Source organism: Tamandua tetradactyla, chromosome 2 (assembly GCF_023851605.1).
Source record: "Tamandua tetradactyla isolate mTamTet1 chromosome 2, mTamTet1.pri, whole genome shotgun sequence".
NCBI lineage: Eukaryota > Metazoa > Chordata > Mammalia > Pilosa > Myrmecophagidae > Tamandua > Tamandua tetradactyla.
Window position 1 is genome coordinate 131,100,183 of NC_135328.1, and position 18,098 is coordinate 131,118,280.

The window sequence follows — 18,098 nt, forward strand, 5'->3', positions numbered from 1 at the left end:
ATACCTAATTGTAAAGTAATCATGTTAAAACACTGAATGAAGCTGCATCTGAGCTATAGGTTTTTGTTTTGTTTTGTTTTGTTTTGTTTTGATTTTACTATTATTACTTTTATTTTTTTCTCTATATTGACATTCTATATCTTTTTCGGTTATGTTGCTAGTTCTTCTAAACCAATGCAAATGTACTAAGAAATGATGATCATGCATCTATGTGATGATGTTAAGAATTAATGATTGCATGTGTAGAATGGTATGATCTCTAAATGTTGGGTTAATTTCTTTTTTTCCGTTAATTAAAAAAAAAAAAAAAGAATTATACATCATGACCAAGTAGGATTCATCCCAGGTATGCAAGGATGGTTCAACATAAGAAAATCAATTAATGTAATACACCATATCAACAAATCAAAGCAGAAAAATCACATGATCATCTCAATTGATGCAGAGAAGGCATTTGACAAGATTCAACATCCTTTCCTGCTGAAAACACTTCAAAAGATAGGAATACAAGGGAACTTCCTTAAAATGATAGAGGGAATATATGAAAAACCCACAGCTAATATCATCCTCAATGGGGAAAAATTGAAAACTTTCCCCCTAAGATCAGGAACAAGACAAGGATGTCCACTATCACCACTATTATTCAACATTGTGTTGGAAGTTCTAGCCAGAGCAATTAGGCAAGAAAAAGAAATACAAGGCATCAAAATTGGAAAGGAAGAAGTAAAACTATCACTGTTTGCAGACGATATGATACTATACATAGAAAACCCAGAAAAATCCACAACAAAATTACTAGAGCTAATAAATGAGTACAGCAAAGTAGCAGGCTACAAGATCAACATTCAAAAATCTGTAGCTTTTCTATACACTAGTAATGAACAAGCTGAGGCGGAAATCAAGAAACGAATCCCATTTACAATTGCAACTAAAAGAATAAAATACCTAGGAATAAATTTAACCAAAGAGACAAAAAACCTATATAAAGAAAACTACAAAAAACTGCTAAAAGAAATCACAGAAGACCTAAATAGATGGAAGGGCATACCGTGTTCATGGATTGGAAGACTAAATATAATTAAGATGTCAATCCTACCTAAACTGATTTACAGATTCAATGCAATACCAATCAAAATCCCAACAACTTATTTTTCAGAATTAGAAAAACCAATAAGCAAATTTATCTGGAAGGGCAGGGTGCCCTGAATTGCTAAAAACATCTTGAGGAAAAGAAACGAAGCTGGAGGTCTAGCGATGCCGGACTTTAAGGCATATTATGAAGCCACAGTGGTCAAAACAGCATGGTATTGGCATAAAGATAGATATATCGACCAATGGAATCGAATAGAGTGCTCAGATATAGACCCTCTCATCTATGGACATTTGATCTTTGATAAGGCAGTCAAGCCAACTCACCTGGGACAGAACAGTCTCTTCAATAAATGGTGCCTAGAGAACTGGATATCCATATGTAAAAGAATGAAAGAAGACCCATATCTCACACCTTATACAAAAATTAACTCAAAATGGATCAAAGATCTAAACATTAGGTCTAAGACCATAAAACAGTTAGAGGAAAATGTAGGGAGATATCTTACGAATCTTACAACTGGAGGCGGTTTTATGGACCTTAAACCTAAAGCAAGAGCACTGAAGAAAGAAATAAATAAATGGGAGCTCCTCAAAATTAAACACTTTTGTGCATCAAAGAACTTCATCAAGAAAGTAGAAAGACAGCCTACACAATGGGAGACAATATTTGGAAACGACATATCAGATAAAGGTCTAGTATCCAGAATGTATAAAGAGATTGTTCAACTCAACAACAAAAAGACAGCCAACCCAATTACAAAATGGGGAAAAGACTTGAACAGACATCTACCAGAAGAAGAAATACGGATGGCCAAGAGGCACATGAAGAGATGCTCAATGTCCCTGGCCATTAGAGAAATGCAAATCAAAACCACAATGAGATATCATCTCACACCCACCAGAATGGCCATTATCAACAAAACAGAAAATGACAAGTGCTGGAGAGGAGGCGGAGAAAGAGGCACACTTATCCACTGTTGGTGGGAATGTCAAAGGGTGCAACCACTGTGGAAGGCAGTTTGGCGGTTCCTCAAAAAGCTGAATATAGAATTGCCATACGACCCAGCAATACCATTGCTAGGTATCTACTCAAAGGACTTAAGGGCAAAGACACAAACGGACATTTGCACAGCAATGTTTATAGCAGCGTTATTTATAATTGCAAAGAGATGGAAACAGCCAAAATGTCCATCAACAGAAGAATGGCTAAACAAACTGTGGTATATACATATGATGGAATATTATGCCGCTTTAAGACAAGATAAACTTATGAACCATGTAATAACATGGATGGACCTGGAGAATATTATGCTGAGTGAATCCAGCCAAAAACTAAAGGACAAATACTGTATGGTCCCACTGATGTGAATGGACATTCGAGAATAAACTTGAAATATGTCATTGGTAACAGAGTCCAGCAGGAGTTAGAAACAGGGTAAGACAATGGGTAATTGAAGCTGAAGGGATACAGACTGTGCAACAGGACTAGATACAAAAACTCAAAAATGGACAGCACAATAATACCTAATTGTAAAGTAATCATGTTAAAACACTGAATGAAGCTGCATCTGAGCTATAGGGTTTTTTTTGTTTTTGTTTGCTTGTTTGTTTGTTTGTTGTTGTTTTTTACTATTATTACTACTTTTATTTCTTTTCTTTATATTAACATTTTATATCTTTTTCTGTTGTGTTGCTAGTTCCTCTAAACCAATGCAAATGTACTAAGAAACGATGATCATGCATCTATGTGATGATGTTAAGAATTACTGAGTGCATATGTAGAACGGTATGATTTCTAAATGTTGTGTTAATTTCTTTTTTTTTCTTTCCGTTAATAAAAAAATAAAAAAAATTAAAAAATAAAAAAAAAAACAAGAAAGAGCAAAAATCGTGGACTTAACAGCAAACCTGGAGGAACTTGAAAAAGAACAGCAAACTAACCCCAAAGCAAATAGGAGAAGAGAAATAACAAAGATTAAAGAGAGATAAATGAATGGGAGAACAAAAGAACAATAGAAAGAATCAATAAAACCAAAAGTTGGTTCTTTGAGAAAATCAATAAAATTGATGGGCCACTAGCAAGACAGACAAAGAAAAAAAAAGAGAGGATGCAAATAAATAAAATCAGAAATGAAAAGGGGTGCGTTACCACAGACCCTGAAGATATAAAATAAATCATAAGAGGAGACTATGAACAGCTATACACCAACAGACTAGACAACTTAGATGAAATGGACAAATTCCTGGAGATGCACAAACAAGCTACACTGTCTCAGGAAGAAACAGAAGATCTCAAAAAACCGATCGCAAGTAAAGAGATTCAATCAGCCATCAAAAATCTTCCTACAAAGAAAAGACCAGGGCCAGGTGGCTTCACAGGGAAGTTTTATCAAACATTCCATAAAGAACTAACACCAATCCCGGTCAAACTTTTCCAAAAAAGTGAGGAAAAAGAACTCTACCTAACTCATTTTTGAAGCTAATATCATTTTAATACCCAAACCAGGTAAAGGTGTTCTAAGAAAGGAAAACTATAGGCCAATCTCCCTGATGAAAATAGATGCAAAAATTCTCAATAAAATATTAGCAAATCGAATCCAACAAAATATTAAAAGAATTATACATCATGACCAAGTGGGGTTTATACCATGAATGCAAGGATGGTTCAATGCAAGAAAATCAATTAATGTAATACAGCACAAAAACAAATAAAAAATGAAAAATCACATGATTATTTCGATTGATGCTGCAAAAGCATTTAACAAAACTCATCATCCTTTTCTGATAAAAACAGTCCAAAAGATAGGAATCAAAGGTATCTATCTCAACCTGATAAAGGGAATATATGAAAAACCAATTGCCAACATTATATTAAATGGAGAGAGAAATCTTTCCCCCTAAGATCAGTACAGGACAAGGATGCCCACTGTCACTACTATTATTCAACATTGTGCTAGAAGTTCTAGCTAGAGCAATTGAGCAGGACAAAGAAATAAAAGACATCCAAATTGGAAAGGAAGAAGTAAAACTCTCATTATTTGCAGATGATATGATATTACACTTGGAAGATCCTGAGAAATCTACAGCAAAGTTACTTGAGCCAATGAACAAATTCAGCAATGTGGCAGGATATAAAATTAATGTGCAAAAATCAGTAAGATTTCTATACATAAGCAATGACCTAACTGATGAGTCAGTTAAGGAAAAATTCCATTCAAAATAGCAACTAAAACAACCAAGTACTTGGGAATGAACTTTAGCAACTAAAACAACCAAGTACTTGGGAATGAACTTAGCTAGGGACGTAAAGGACTTGTACACAGAAAACTATATAACATTGCTAAAAAAAGAATCAAAGGAGATTTAAATAGGTGGAAAGACATTCCCTGCTCATGGATAGGAAGGCTAAATATAGTTAAGATGTCAATTCTCCCCAAATTGATCTACAGATTCAACACAGTACCAATCAAAATTCCAACAACCTACTTTGAAGATTTGGGAAAGCTAACTACCAAATTCATCTGGAAAGGAAAAAGAGACCTTTCCTTTCCTAGCTAAAAGCATCCTAAAAAAGAAAAACAAAGAGGGAGGATTAGCACTCCCTATGTTAAAACCTCTTATAAAGTCACAGTTGTCAAAACAACAGGGTACTGGTACAAAGACAGAAGTTTTGACCAACGGAATCAAATCAAGAGTGCAGAAATAGACCACCAAATCTATGGTCAACTGATTTTTGACAAGCCCCCCAAATCCTCTGAACTGGGAGAAAGTAGTCTTTTCAATAACTGGGCATGGAAGAACTGAACATCAATAGCCAAGAGAATGAAAGAGGACCTTACACAAAGATTAACTCAAAGTGGATCAAACACCTAAATATAAGAACTAGCACCATAAAGCTCCTAGAAGAAAATGTAGGGAAACATTTTCAACACCTAGTAATAGGAGGTAGCTTCCTAAACTTTACACCCAAAGCAAAAGCAACAAAGGAAAAAATAGATAAATGGGAATGCCTCAAAATCAAATGCTTCTGCACCTCAAAAGACTTTGTCAAAAAGAGAAAAAAGTTTTCTCCCAACTCAATGGGAGAAAATATTTGGAATTCGCATATCAGACAAAGGTTTGATTTCCTATATATACAAAGAAATTACACAACTCAACAACAAAAGAACAAACAATCCAATTATAAAATGTTCTAAAGATATGAATAAGCATTTTTCTGAAGAGTATATACAGATGGCTCAAAAGCACATGAAGATATGCTCATTTTCATTGGCTATAAGGGAAATGCAGATCAAGACTACAATGAGATACCACCTCACACCTACCTATAAGAATGGCTGCTAATAAACAAACAGGAAACTATAAATGTTAGAAAGGATGTGGAGAAACTGGGACACTTAGGCACTGCTTGTGGGAATGTATAATGGTGCAGCCACTATGGAAGACTGTTTGGCGGCTCATTAAGAAACTAAATATCGAGTTGCCCTATGACCCAGAAATACCACTACTTGGTATATACCCAGAAGAGATGAAAGCAATGACACAAACAGACATTTGCACATCAATGTTCATAACAGCATTATTCACAATTGCCAAAAGATGGAAACAAACCAAATGCCCATCAACAGACGAGTGGATCAGCAAAATGTGGTATATACATACGATGAAATATTATGCAACAGTAAGACAAAATGACTTCCTGAAGCACATGACAAGATGGATAAGCCTTGATGACATAATGCTGAGCAAAATTAGCCGGACACAAAAGGACAAATACTGTATGATTCCACTTTTATGACCAGTTTAAAGGTATAATCAGAGGCTTATAATACAGAATATAGGGGACATAGAGACACATAGAAGCTAGAGATGGGTGAACCATTAGCTAATGAGGTTGGACTCCAATGTAAGGGAATGGATAGGCATGAAAATGATTCTCTAGTGGGTCTAGAAGTAATATTACCCTATTGAAGATGAACAAGATTGAAAGGGGTTGTATAGACATCTGTGTCCCAATGAGTCACACTAGAAATATGAATGAGTTCTCGTAAGAATTACTTCAAAGACATGATTCTTGTATAAAGAGTGTTTAAGTCCAGAGTCAGGGAGAAAACTGCTATTGCATGCTATGAGCTATGTTCAAAAGTAAACCATCAGCACTACCACAGCAACAGCAGAGTTAAATAATGGGGTGAGGGCAGGAGTTAAGAGAAGGTTTAGATTTCCTATTTGCTGAGAGTGTGTTTACTGGTTTTCTTTTTCTTGGGAACAATGAAATTACCTAAAATTGAGAATGCTGATGGACTATGGACTTTGGGCTCTCTACATGATACCAGATGAATGCAGGTGGCTGAGGGATGCACTGATGGAGAAGTAGATTGGCGAATAATGGTATATACTTATGACCGAAGGTTGTGCTGCTACAAAAAGAAGCAATGTCATGAGGCATGCAATGATGTGAATGAACATTTGGAACATTTGGCAAGGCAAAATAAGCCAGAAACAAACAAACAAAAAACAATGGTAGGGTCACCTTTAGAAAATGCTTATAAGAAAATGAGGACCTAGATTGTAAGCTTTTAGAGGAGAAACAATAAGTTCGGAGTGGTGATTATTATGTCTGGATTTTGAGAGGCTGTTTTATATATATAACCTGATATTTAGAGATCAGAATGAAGCCGAACAGGTTGGGGTTAAAGTAATTCAGAACATAGGGGTAAGGAAGACAGTGTCTATATTTTAGAACCACACATATTCTTTGAGATCAATGGAAGAAAGGTTTATTTGATCTGGAACTGAAATTTTCTGTAGTGCATAATCTAATTCAACCTATCTGTATAGCTCATTTGAACAACTGAAACACAGGAAGCACAGAATAAGAAAGGTCTTTTAATGCTGTATAGATTATTGTAATACCTGGAAACATTCTGCAGTATATTAAGCAGATAATCAAAAAGTATTGGCAAAGTCCCCTGAGGGAGGGGAGAAAGACTATGGAACTATTAAACCTTACCACCAGGGAATCCCCTGATGTTGTGTCAAACCTTAGTGATACCCAAATCCATAGGCCATGCCCTCAATCATGAGACTTACTCTTGTGAAGTTTATGTAGGTAGCAGAGAAGTTTAGCCTACCTATAGGCATGGCTAAGAGTTACTTCTGGAGGACCTCTTTTGTTGCTCAGATGTGGCCTCAGTCTCTCTAAGCCCTACTCTGCAAGTGAAATCATTGCCCTCTTCCCTACATGGGACATGACATCCAGGGGAGAAAGTCTCCCTGGTGACATGGGAGAGGACTCCCAGGGATGAATCCAGACCTGGCACTGTGGATCAACAATTCCATCCTGACCAAAAGGGGGAAAAGAAGTATAATTAATAAACTATCAGTGGCAGAGAGAGTTCAAATAGAGTCAAGAGGCTACTCTGGAGGTGCTCTTATGCAAGCTTCATGTAGACCTTGCTACCTATCATAACCTGCCAACCCCCAACCAGGACCATTCCAGCCAATTCTAAAGAACACCTAGGGTAATATATAAGATTCCACAAGGGTTCCATGCATGAGAGTAACTTTCCAGAAATCTACAACCTCCAGATGGGTCCCTGGTCCAGATAAGTCCTGAAACCTAGCCCAGCCTCTCCAGAACATCAGATAGTTCCATCTCCCTACCCCATATTAGTGACAGACCCTTCCAATATCATATATTTAGAATTTCCATAGCCCAAACAACCCCGAAGAGAAATTTGGAAAGATCAAAAATGATGATGGAATTATACATAGAAGAGAGGACTTAACAAATGAATATGAATGTTGAATCATTAAATTGATACCTCTTTGAGTCCCCAGTGTTTTAGAGCAGTAGCAAAAACCTAAAATTTTGAAATTGTAACCCATGTCAAAGTCTGAAATATGTTCTACAACTAATTATGATGTTGTGCTTTGAAATTTATTGCTTTTATATATATATACGTTATTGTTCACAAAAAAATAAGAAGGAAAAAAATAGTGATGATAAAAAAGTACTTAAGCCCTCTAGCCCCCTATATTCTGGAGCAGCTAGAAGGAATAATATGAGAGGATTGTATGGTAGCCCATGACAAACTCTGGAATCTATCCTGTAATCACTTTTTGAAGAATACTTTGAAAACTTTTGCTTTTTTATTTCTTTGCTTTATATATATGTTATACTATAAAATAAATAAAGTTACAGTTGAAAAAAAGAGAGAGAGAGTCATGGCCCCTTAAGCAATTTTCAGACTTGAGACAGCTTACAGACCCAGAGCCCTTGAATGAAGGGGAGGCCAGGTCCCTTTGGGGGAGGACCCTGTTACACTGCCACAAATTTATACCGTTAATCTTCCTCCAAGCCTTCCCCAAGGAGACTGACGGCCTTTTACAAGGATAACTATGCATTGAGGAAAAGGAAATGATCAGATATTTCTGGGCTTATTAGACACTGGTTCAGAAGTGACATTAATTCCAGGGGACCCAAATGTCACTCTGATCCACCAGTCTTAGGGATGTCAGGTGATCGATGGAGTTTTAGCTCAGGTCCATCTCATAGTGGGTCCAGTAGGCCCCTGGACTCATTCTGTAGTTACTTCCCCAGTTCCAGAATGCATAATTGAAGAAGACCTACTGAGCAACTGGCAGAATCCCCACATTGGCTCTCTGACTCATGGAGTGAGGTCTATTATGGTAGGAAAGGCCAAGTGGAAGCCACTGGAAATGCCCCAACCTAGCAAAACTGTAAATAAGAAGCAATACTGGATTCCTGGAGGGATTGCTGAGATTACTGCCACTTTTAAGGACTTGAAGGATGCAGGGGTGGTGATTCCCACCACATCCCTATTCAACTCTCCTATTTGGCCTGTGCAGAAAGCAGATGGGTCTTGGAGGATGACAGTGGATTATCATAAGCTCAACTAGGTGATAACTCCAATTGCAGCTTCTGTTCCAGATATGGTATCTTTGTTTGAGCAATCAGCACATTGCCTGGTACCTGGTATGCAGCTATTGATATAGCAAACTCTTTTTTCTCAGTAGCTGTTAGTAAGGACCACCAGAAACAGTTTGCTTTCATCTGGCAAGGCCAGCAATATACTTTCACTGTCCTACCTCAGGGTATATGTCATAATCTTGTCCACAGGGACCTTGATCATTTCTCCCCACCCACCCACAGGACATCACACTGATCCATTATATTGATATCATGTTGGTTGGACCTAAGAGCAAGAAGTAGCAACTACTCTAGTCTTATTGGTAAGGCATTTGTGTGTCAGAGGATGGGAGATAAATCCAACAAAAATACAGGGCCTTCCACCTCAGTGGAATTTTTGTGTCCAATGGTGTGGGGCATGTCAAGATATCTGTTCTAAGGTGAAGGATAAGTTGCTGCATCTGACCCCTCCTATGACCAAAAAAGAGGCACAATACCTAGTTGGTCTCTTTGGACAATATATTCCTCATTTGGGTGTACTACTCTGGCTGATTTATTGAGTGACCAGAAAAGCAGCCAATTTTGAGTGGGGACCCAAACAAGAGGAGGCTTTTAGCTGCTGTACATTCTGCTCTGCCCCTTGGGCCGTATGATCCAGCAGATCCAATGGTGCTAGAAGTGTCCGTGGCAAATAAAGATGCTTTCTGGAGGCTTTAGCAGGTCCCTATAGGGGAATCACAATGTAGACCCTTAGGATTTTGGAGCAACGCCTTACCATGTGCTGCAGATAACTACTCTCCTTTTGAGAAACAGCTTTTGGCCTGCTACTGGGCTTTAGTTGAAACTGAACGCTTAACCATGGGCCACCAAGTTACCATGAGACCTGAGTTTCTTATCATGAGCTGGGTGTTGTCTGACCCACCAAGCCATAAAGTTGGGCATGCACAGCAGCACTCCATCATAAAATGGAAATGGTATATACGAGATAGGGTCAGAGCAGGTCCTGAAGGCACAAGTAAGTTACATGAGGAAGTGGCCCAAATGCCCATGGCCTGCATTCCTTCCATATTCCCTTTTCTTTCTCATACCAAAGCTATGGCCTCTTGGGGAGTCCCTTACAGTGAAATGATTGAGGAAGAGAAAACTTGGGCCTGGTTTACAGATAGTTCTGCACAGCATGTACATACCACCCGAAAGTGGACAGTGCAGCACTACAACCCCCTTCTGGGATGTCCCTGAAGGACAGTGGTGAGGGGAAATTCTCCCAGAGGGCAGAACTTTGAGCAGTGCACCTGGTTGTTCATTTTTCTTGGAAGGAGACCTGGCCAAGGGTGCATTTGTATACTGACTCATGGGCTGTTGCTAATGGTTTGGCTGGATGATCAGAGACTTGGAAAGGGCATGATTGGAAAATTGGTGACAAAGAAGTCTGGGGAAGAGGTATGTGGATAGACCTTTTTGAGTGGGCTAAAAACATGAAGATATTTGTGTCCCATGTGAATGTGCACTAGAGGGTGACTTCAGCAGAAGGTTTTAATAACCAAGTGGATAAGATGACCTGTTCTATGGATACTAGTCAGCCCCTTTCCCCAGCAACTCCTATCATTGCCCAATGGGAATAATGAACAAAGTGGTAGGGATGGAGGTTATGCATGGACTCAGCAACCTGGACTTCATGTTGGTCAAGGCTGACCTGGCTACAGCCACTGCTGAGTGCCCAATCTGCCAGTAGCAGAGACCCACACTCAGCCCCCGATATGGCACCATTCCCTGAGGTGATCAGCCGGTGACATGGTAGCAAGTTGATTATATTGGACCACTCCCATCATAGAAGAGGCAGTGATTTGTTCTAACTGGAATAGACACACAATCTGGATATGGGTTTGCTTTCCCTGCACACGATACTTTTTGTCAAAACTACCATCCATGGACTTAAAGGAATGCCTTATCCATCATCATGGTTTTCCACACAGTATTGCTTCTGATCAAGGAACCCACTTCACAGCAAATGAAGTGTGGGAATGGGCACATGCTCATGGAATTCTCTGATCTTACCATGTTCCCCATAATCCAGAAGCAGCTGGATTGATAGAATGGTGGAATAGCCTTTTGAAAACTCAATTATGGTGCCAACTAGGTGGCACTACATTGCAGGGATGGAGTGATGTTCTCCAGGAGGCTGTGTGTGCTCTGAATCAGCGCCCACTATGTGGTGCTGTTTCTCTCATAGCCAGGATCCATGGGTCCAGGAACAAAGGGGTGGAAATGGGAGTGGCACCACTCACTATTACCCCTAGTGATACAATAGGAAACTTTTTGCTTCCTGTCCCAAGAGGTTGAACACTGCTGGTCTGCAGGTTTTAGTTCCAGAAGGGGAAGTGCTTCCACCAGGAGAAACAACAATGATTCCATTGAACTAGAATCTAAGACTGCTACCTGGTCACTTTGGGCTACTCATGCTCCTGGATCAACAAGCCAAGAAGGGGGCTACATTACCAGTTGGGGTGACTGACACTGACTATGAGGGAGAAATAGGACTGCAACTATGCAATGGAGATAAAGAAGAGTTTTCCTGGAATATGGGAGATCCTCTAGGGCATCTATTAGTACTACCATGCGCTGTGATTAAAATCAATGAAAAACTGCAACAACTCAATCCCGGCAGGACTACTCATGACTCTCAAACTTCAGGAATGAAGGTTTGGGTCACCCCACCAGGCAAAGAACCACAGCCACCTGAAGTGCTTACTAAAGGAAATGGGAACATGGAATGGATAGTGGAAGCAGGTAGTGATAAATATGAACTTCGACTACACGTTCAGTTACAGAAATGAGGACTATAATGCTGTTTTGTTCATGTTATGGTATTTAAGTTGTAAGATATCAAGTTTAAGAGTGAATATTACCCAAAGACTTGTACCCTATTCTGGGGAGATTTAATGCATTTCCAGTTTTACGCAAGAGAGTTGAGTGTTGTTAGGTGAGGACATGTCTGTTATTGTTTTCTATTTAGAGATTAAGTATGGTTTAAGGTGATGTGTATAGCTGCCAAGTTGATAAGGGGTGGACTGTCATGGTCAGGTTCATGTGTCTACTTGGCCAGGTGGTGGCGCACGGTCATCTGGTCGGGCAAGCAATGGCCTGTCTGTTGCTATGAGGACATTTCATGGACTTAAATCATGATTATGTCAGCTGCATCCACAGCTGATTGTGTGTAATCAGGTAAGGGGAATGTCTTCTGCAATGAGTGATATTTAATCTAATCACCAAAAAGCTTTTAAGGAAGATTCAGAAGAAACAGTCCTTCCTTCCTGCTTCAGCTGGTGAGCCTGTCCTGTGGAGCTCGTCCAGACCCACAGCTTCACAGCCTGCCCTACAGACCTTGGACCCTTACATTCCCACGGTTGCCCAGCCAGCCTCTCCTGGCCTTCGTTGAGGACCTTCATCAGTTGCCAGCTTGCAGCCTGCTCTACAGAGACCCTGGGATCTGCATTCCCATGGTTACATGAGACATTTTTATAAATTTTGCATCTACAGATCTCTCCTGTTGATTCTGTTTCTCTAGAGAACCCTATCTAATATACTGTGTGACAGCTAAAGCTCAGAGTAGTTGGCATTGCTACATGCAATAACTGTCAAAGAAACCAAAAAAGAGATAAGGTGTCATTTAGAGATAAGAATTAAGCTGATCTGGAAGGGACTAAGGTAAATCAAAATACTGGGGTAAGGAGGACATTGTATTTTCAAACTTCATCTGCTCTATGAGACCAAAGGAAGGGAGGTTTATTTTGTCCAAAACTTAAATGTTCTGTCACACATAATCTAACTCAACCTGTCCCATAGATCTTTTAAACAAAACTAAATACAGGGAGGCCAGAACGGGAATGAGGCCTGGTAATTCTGTATAGTTTCACGGATGCCTGGGTACATCCCAGAATATTTTGGGCAGATAATTTAAAAGTACTTTGGGGAAAATACATGAAACTATTAAACTTTACCACCAGGGAAACCCTGACACTGTTTCAAAAATTAGGGACTCCTGTGTCAGTAGGCCAAGCCCTTGATCTTGAGGCTTGCTCTTACGAAGCTTATGTATGTAGCAGAGAAGCTTAGACTACCCATAGGTGTGCCTAAGCGTTACTTCTGGAGGACCTCTCTTATTTCTCAGATGTGGCCTCTCTCTCTCTCTAAGCCCAATTTTGCAAGGAAAATCATTATATTCCCCACTACATGGGACAGGGCATCCAGGTGTGATAGTCTCCCTGGTGACGTGGGACATGACTCCCAGGGATGAAACTGGCCCTGGCACCATGGGATCAACAATGCCTTCCTGATCAAAAGGATGGAAAGAATTATAACAAAATAAGGTATTAGTGGCTAAGAGAGTTCAAGTAAGTCAAGAGGCTACTCTGGAGGCTACTCTTATGCTAACTTTACTTATATATTGCTATTTACCATGGTTTTCCAAACCCCAACCAAAACCATTCCTGCCAACCCTAAAGAACACCTAGGGTTTTATCTGAGAATCTACAAACGTTTCATGCAATAAGTTTATTTTACAGAAACCTACAACTAGGCCAGATAAGTCCTGAAACCCAGAGGAGCCAGCCTCTCTAGAACATCAACTATTTCCAACCCCCATCCCCTATCGATAGCCTTTTCCAACATGAAAAATGTTAGAATGGGCATAGCCCCCAAACCCCTTAAGAGTAGGAGAGAGATCAAAGGTGATTGTGGAGTTATACAGAGAAGGTCAGGTTTAACAAATGAGTATGAGTGCTGAATCATTATATTGATATTTCCTCCAGTCTCCAGTGTCTTGGAGCAGCTAGAAGGAAAAAACTAAAATTGTGGGATTGTAACCAATACCAAAGTCTGAAATCTGTTCTATAACTAATTGTTAAAATATATTTTGAAATTTATCGCTTTTTTGTACATATATTTCACAATTAAAAAAAACCCTAAAATAGCCATCCTAGTGGGTGTGAGGTGACATCTCGTTGTGGTTTTAATTTGCATTTCTCTAACAGTTAATGATGTGAAGTATCCTTTTGCATCCTTATAGGCCATTTAAATTTTTTCTTTGGAGAAATGTCTTTTCAAATCCTGTGCCCATTTTTAATTGGGTTGTTAGTGTTTTTGTCTTTGAGTTGTAGGAATTCTTTTTAAATTTTCTGCATCTTAAACTCTTATGAGACTGAAATTTTCTGTAGTGCATAATCTAACTCAACCTATGTGTATAGCTCATTTGAACAATTGAAACACTGGGAGCACAGAATAAGAAAGAGGTCCTTTAATCCTGTATAGAGTATTGTAATGCCTGAATACATCCTAGAATATATTAAGCAGATAATCAAAAAGTATTGGCAAAGTCCCTTAAGAGATGGGGAAAAGAATATGGAACTATTAAACTTTACCATCAGGGAATCCCTTGACACTGTGTCAAACTTTAGGGACACCCAAATAGGCCATGCCCTCGATCATGAGGTTTACTCTTGTGAAGTTAAATAGGTAGTGGAGAAGCTTAGACTACTTAAATGTATGCCTAAGAGTTACTCCTGGAGGACCTCTTTTGTTACTCAGATGTGGCCTCAGTCTTTCTAAGCCCAACTCTGTAGTGAAATCATTGCCCTCCCTGCTACATGGGACATGACATCCAGGTGTGAAAGTCTCCCTGGTGATGTGGGAGATGACTCCCAGGGATGAATCTGGCCCTGGCACTATGGGATCAACAATGCCATCCTGACCCAAAGGGGGGAAAAAGTGTAACTAATATAAGTATCAGTGGCAGAAAGAGTTCAAATAGAGTCGAGAGGCTACTCTGGAGGTGCTCTTATGCAAGCTTCAGTTAGACCTTGCTACCTATAACCTGCCAAACCCCAACCAGGACCATTCCAGCCAATTCTAAAGAACACCGAGGGCAATATATAAGATTCCACGCATGAGAGTAACTTTCCAGAAACCTACAACCTCCAGATGGGTCCCTGGTCCAGATAAGTTCTGAAACCTAGAGGGCCCAGCCTCTCTAGAACATCAGCTAGTTCCATCTCCCTACCCAATATTACTAACAGCCCCTTCCAACATGAAAAAGTTAGAATGGCCATAGCCCAAACACCCCTAAAGAGAGGGATGGACAGATAAAAGGTGATGGTAGAGTTATACAGTGAAGATAGGATTTAACAAATGAATATGAATGCTGAATCATTAAATTGATCTCTTTTAGTCTCCAGTATCTTAGGGCAGCTAGAAGTAAAAACCTAAAATTGTGGAATAGTAACCCATGTTAAACTCTGAAATCTGTTTTACAACTAATTGTGGTGCTGTGCTTTGAAATTTATTGCTTTTTTGTATATATGTCATTTTTCACAAAAAGTAAAAAGTTGATTGTGATGTCAAAAACATATTAAACCTTCTAGATTCCTATATTCTGGAGCAGCTAGAAGGAAAAATCTGAGAGCATTGTATGGAAGCCCTTGACAAACTGCAGGCACTGTCCTGTAACTACTTGTTGAAGAGTGCTTTAAAAACAATTGCTTTTTTATTTCTTTGTTTCGTATATATGTTATACTGTACAATAAAAAAGTTAAAAAAACACAAAAACCTCTTATCAGATATGTGCTTTCCAAATTATTTTCTCCTATTTTGTAGTTTTCACTTTCTTGAATATTATTTTTAAATACAACTATTCAAGTAGAACTAGATTGTTTTATCTAATTTTTGAATGTTTAAGTAGAGATTATTAAATATTTTTATAAAAATCAAACACATTGCAGTCCCAGCACTATCTCACCTGGTCCGGGTGAGAATAGCTGACTGATGGCCTGACTCACCCGCATTTCTCCAGAGTAATGCGTCAGAATCTGGCTTATTCCTGCAGCTGCACCTCGGAATTTTCCCTAGGCCCCGCCCTCCCCCAGCCCTGCCACGCACCTCCCCACAGCACTTTCCTCCCACTTCCCACTCCCAAACTCAGGGATCTCGGGGCTCTCTCCTACAGACCACGCCCCGCCTCCTGTCCTTGGGGACATCGGAACTTTCTTTGAGGTCTCAGGTCCCACATGAAGAAGGGCTTCTCCTGGGGACAGGGGTGCTGGCCACAAAGACTGCCTTGGTCTGGGTTGGCCTGTTCCAGCTCCGAGTGCCAAGCCCCCCGCCTTGAACCCAGGGGCCTGCGGGGTGCCATCGACGGTATTTTGCGGGTCCGAGGTTGCAGACCCCAGGGAAGGCTGCTCTTGCCTGGCTGAGGTTTCCAGCCCCACTTCTCCCCCCAGCCCAGCTGCTGGTCCCTCCTGGCAACTGCTCACCCCCAGTAGGTGAGCCCCTCCTGTTCCCTTTGCGGGAGAGGTGGGTGGGGCGGTGGCACAGGGAGTGGTCAGGACCGAGCCAGCTTGGCCTGCGGCTCCTCGGACTTTCTATGTCCTCCCTGCAGTCCAAGAAGGACCCACCAGAGGGGAAGAAATGGAGGCGGGGAAGGGGAGCTGCTTCTAGGGAAGCTCCCAGCCTCAACTTTGGCCCCCAGCAGTGCTTCCTGCCTCCACCCCACGGCCACAGGGCCCCACCCATCCATCCATCAGTGGCTGGGGCCTGGACGCTGAGCTTCAGGGGCTGGCACCTATCCACCATTTCTGCAGGACTCAGTAGGTGGTCGGCATTTGAGTAGCGCTTACCCTATGCGCGTGCACAGAACCGCAGCGGAGCCCAGGATAGGGGGCAGCTGCCTCCACCCCCAACCTGTCCCTGACCCCAAGTCCTCCTGCGGGGTCCACCCTCCTCTGGCTCCCGTGAGCCCGGGCAACTCCCCGGGCAGGACAGTGCCACCTGCAGCACCCTTGGGCCAGCGGCGCGTCTCAGGCTCACACCAGGCGGGGCCCCGCACAGCCTCGGAGAGGGACAACTCCTGGGAAGATGGGGAGGCGGCGCTGCAGCCCTATTGGGGGACTGGGGGGGCTCCGAGAGGTGCCAGACCCTCCTCACTTTGGCTGCGCCCCCACCCCCCTGTCCCGGGGGTGTCTGTCAGTCGGTCAGGCCTCTGTGAGAGACCCCGGCCCTCGGAAGGGGACTGAGTCCCAGATCAGTTTTCACGACATCACTTTCGTGTTTTCCTCTCTGTGCTTTTAAGCTCCCTTCTTTGGTCCCTGAACTGCTGCTAGCGGCTCCATTTGCCCAAGGAACCCCAGGGTCCCGGACTTGGGGCCGGGAGTGGGAGTTGGGGGGAAGGCAGGCAGTGAAAGGACCGGGCCCGGAAGAGTGCTGGGGAGGGGTGTGCTGGGTCGCAGTGAACCCGGGTCTCCATCCCCACGCTCCGGCTCGCGCCCCCGTTTCCTATTCCTTCCCTGCTCTTCGCCACGGCCTGCCCTCACCGGACACCTGAGGGGCGGCCCAGACGGGTCAGGGGTCCCTGCTGTGGGTGCCCGGCAGCCCGGAGCTCACCCCAGTCTTGGCACCTGGCACCTACTCCTTTTGTTCTAACTACTTAACACATCCCCATCATCCACCCGGGCCAAGGGCCCAATGCCGGCGGCCAGGAGCGGGCTCACCCTGCACCTCAGTTCTGCATGCAGGCCTGGATCGCACCCCGAAAGCCCCCATGGGCAGCACGTTCTCCTGGGGTGGACACCGGGACAGGACCCCACTCCACTCTAGGGACCCAGAAGGCGGGCCGTCCACTCCCACCCCCTCCCCCACCTTCCCTGGGACCGCCTGTCCCTGGGCAGTGGCCCATACTGCCTCAGGCCCCAGGAGTAGCTAGGGTGTGGGGTCCCTGTCAGCTGCCCCAGGGCAGGTCCGAGGCCATGTGTGACCTGATGGGGAAGGAGAGCTGTCCCCCGGGGCAGGTAAGCCCAGCGAGGCCACCAGGGAGAGCTTAGAGACAGAGTGCTGCGGGAGCAAGGAGAGGAGAAACTGAGGCCCAGGGAGAGCAGGGCGCCCCACTCTTCACACCCCCTCGCTGGGGAGCGGGACACACATGACCAGGGGACACGCGCGTCCCCTCCTGTCTCGGTGGCCCAGCAGCTCTGCCCCAAGCGTCCGCAGAGTGACCAGGGCTCCCTGGGAGGGCGCGGTCCCGGCG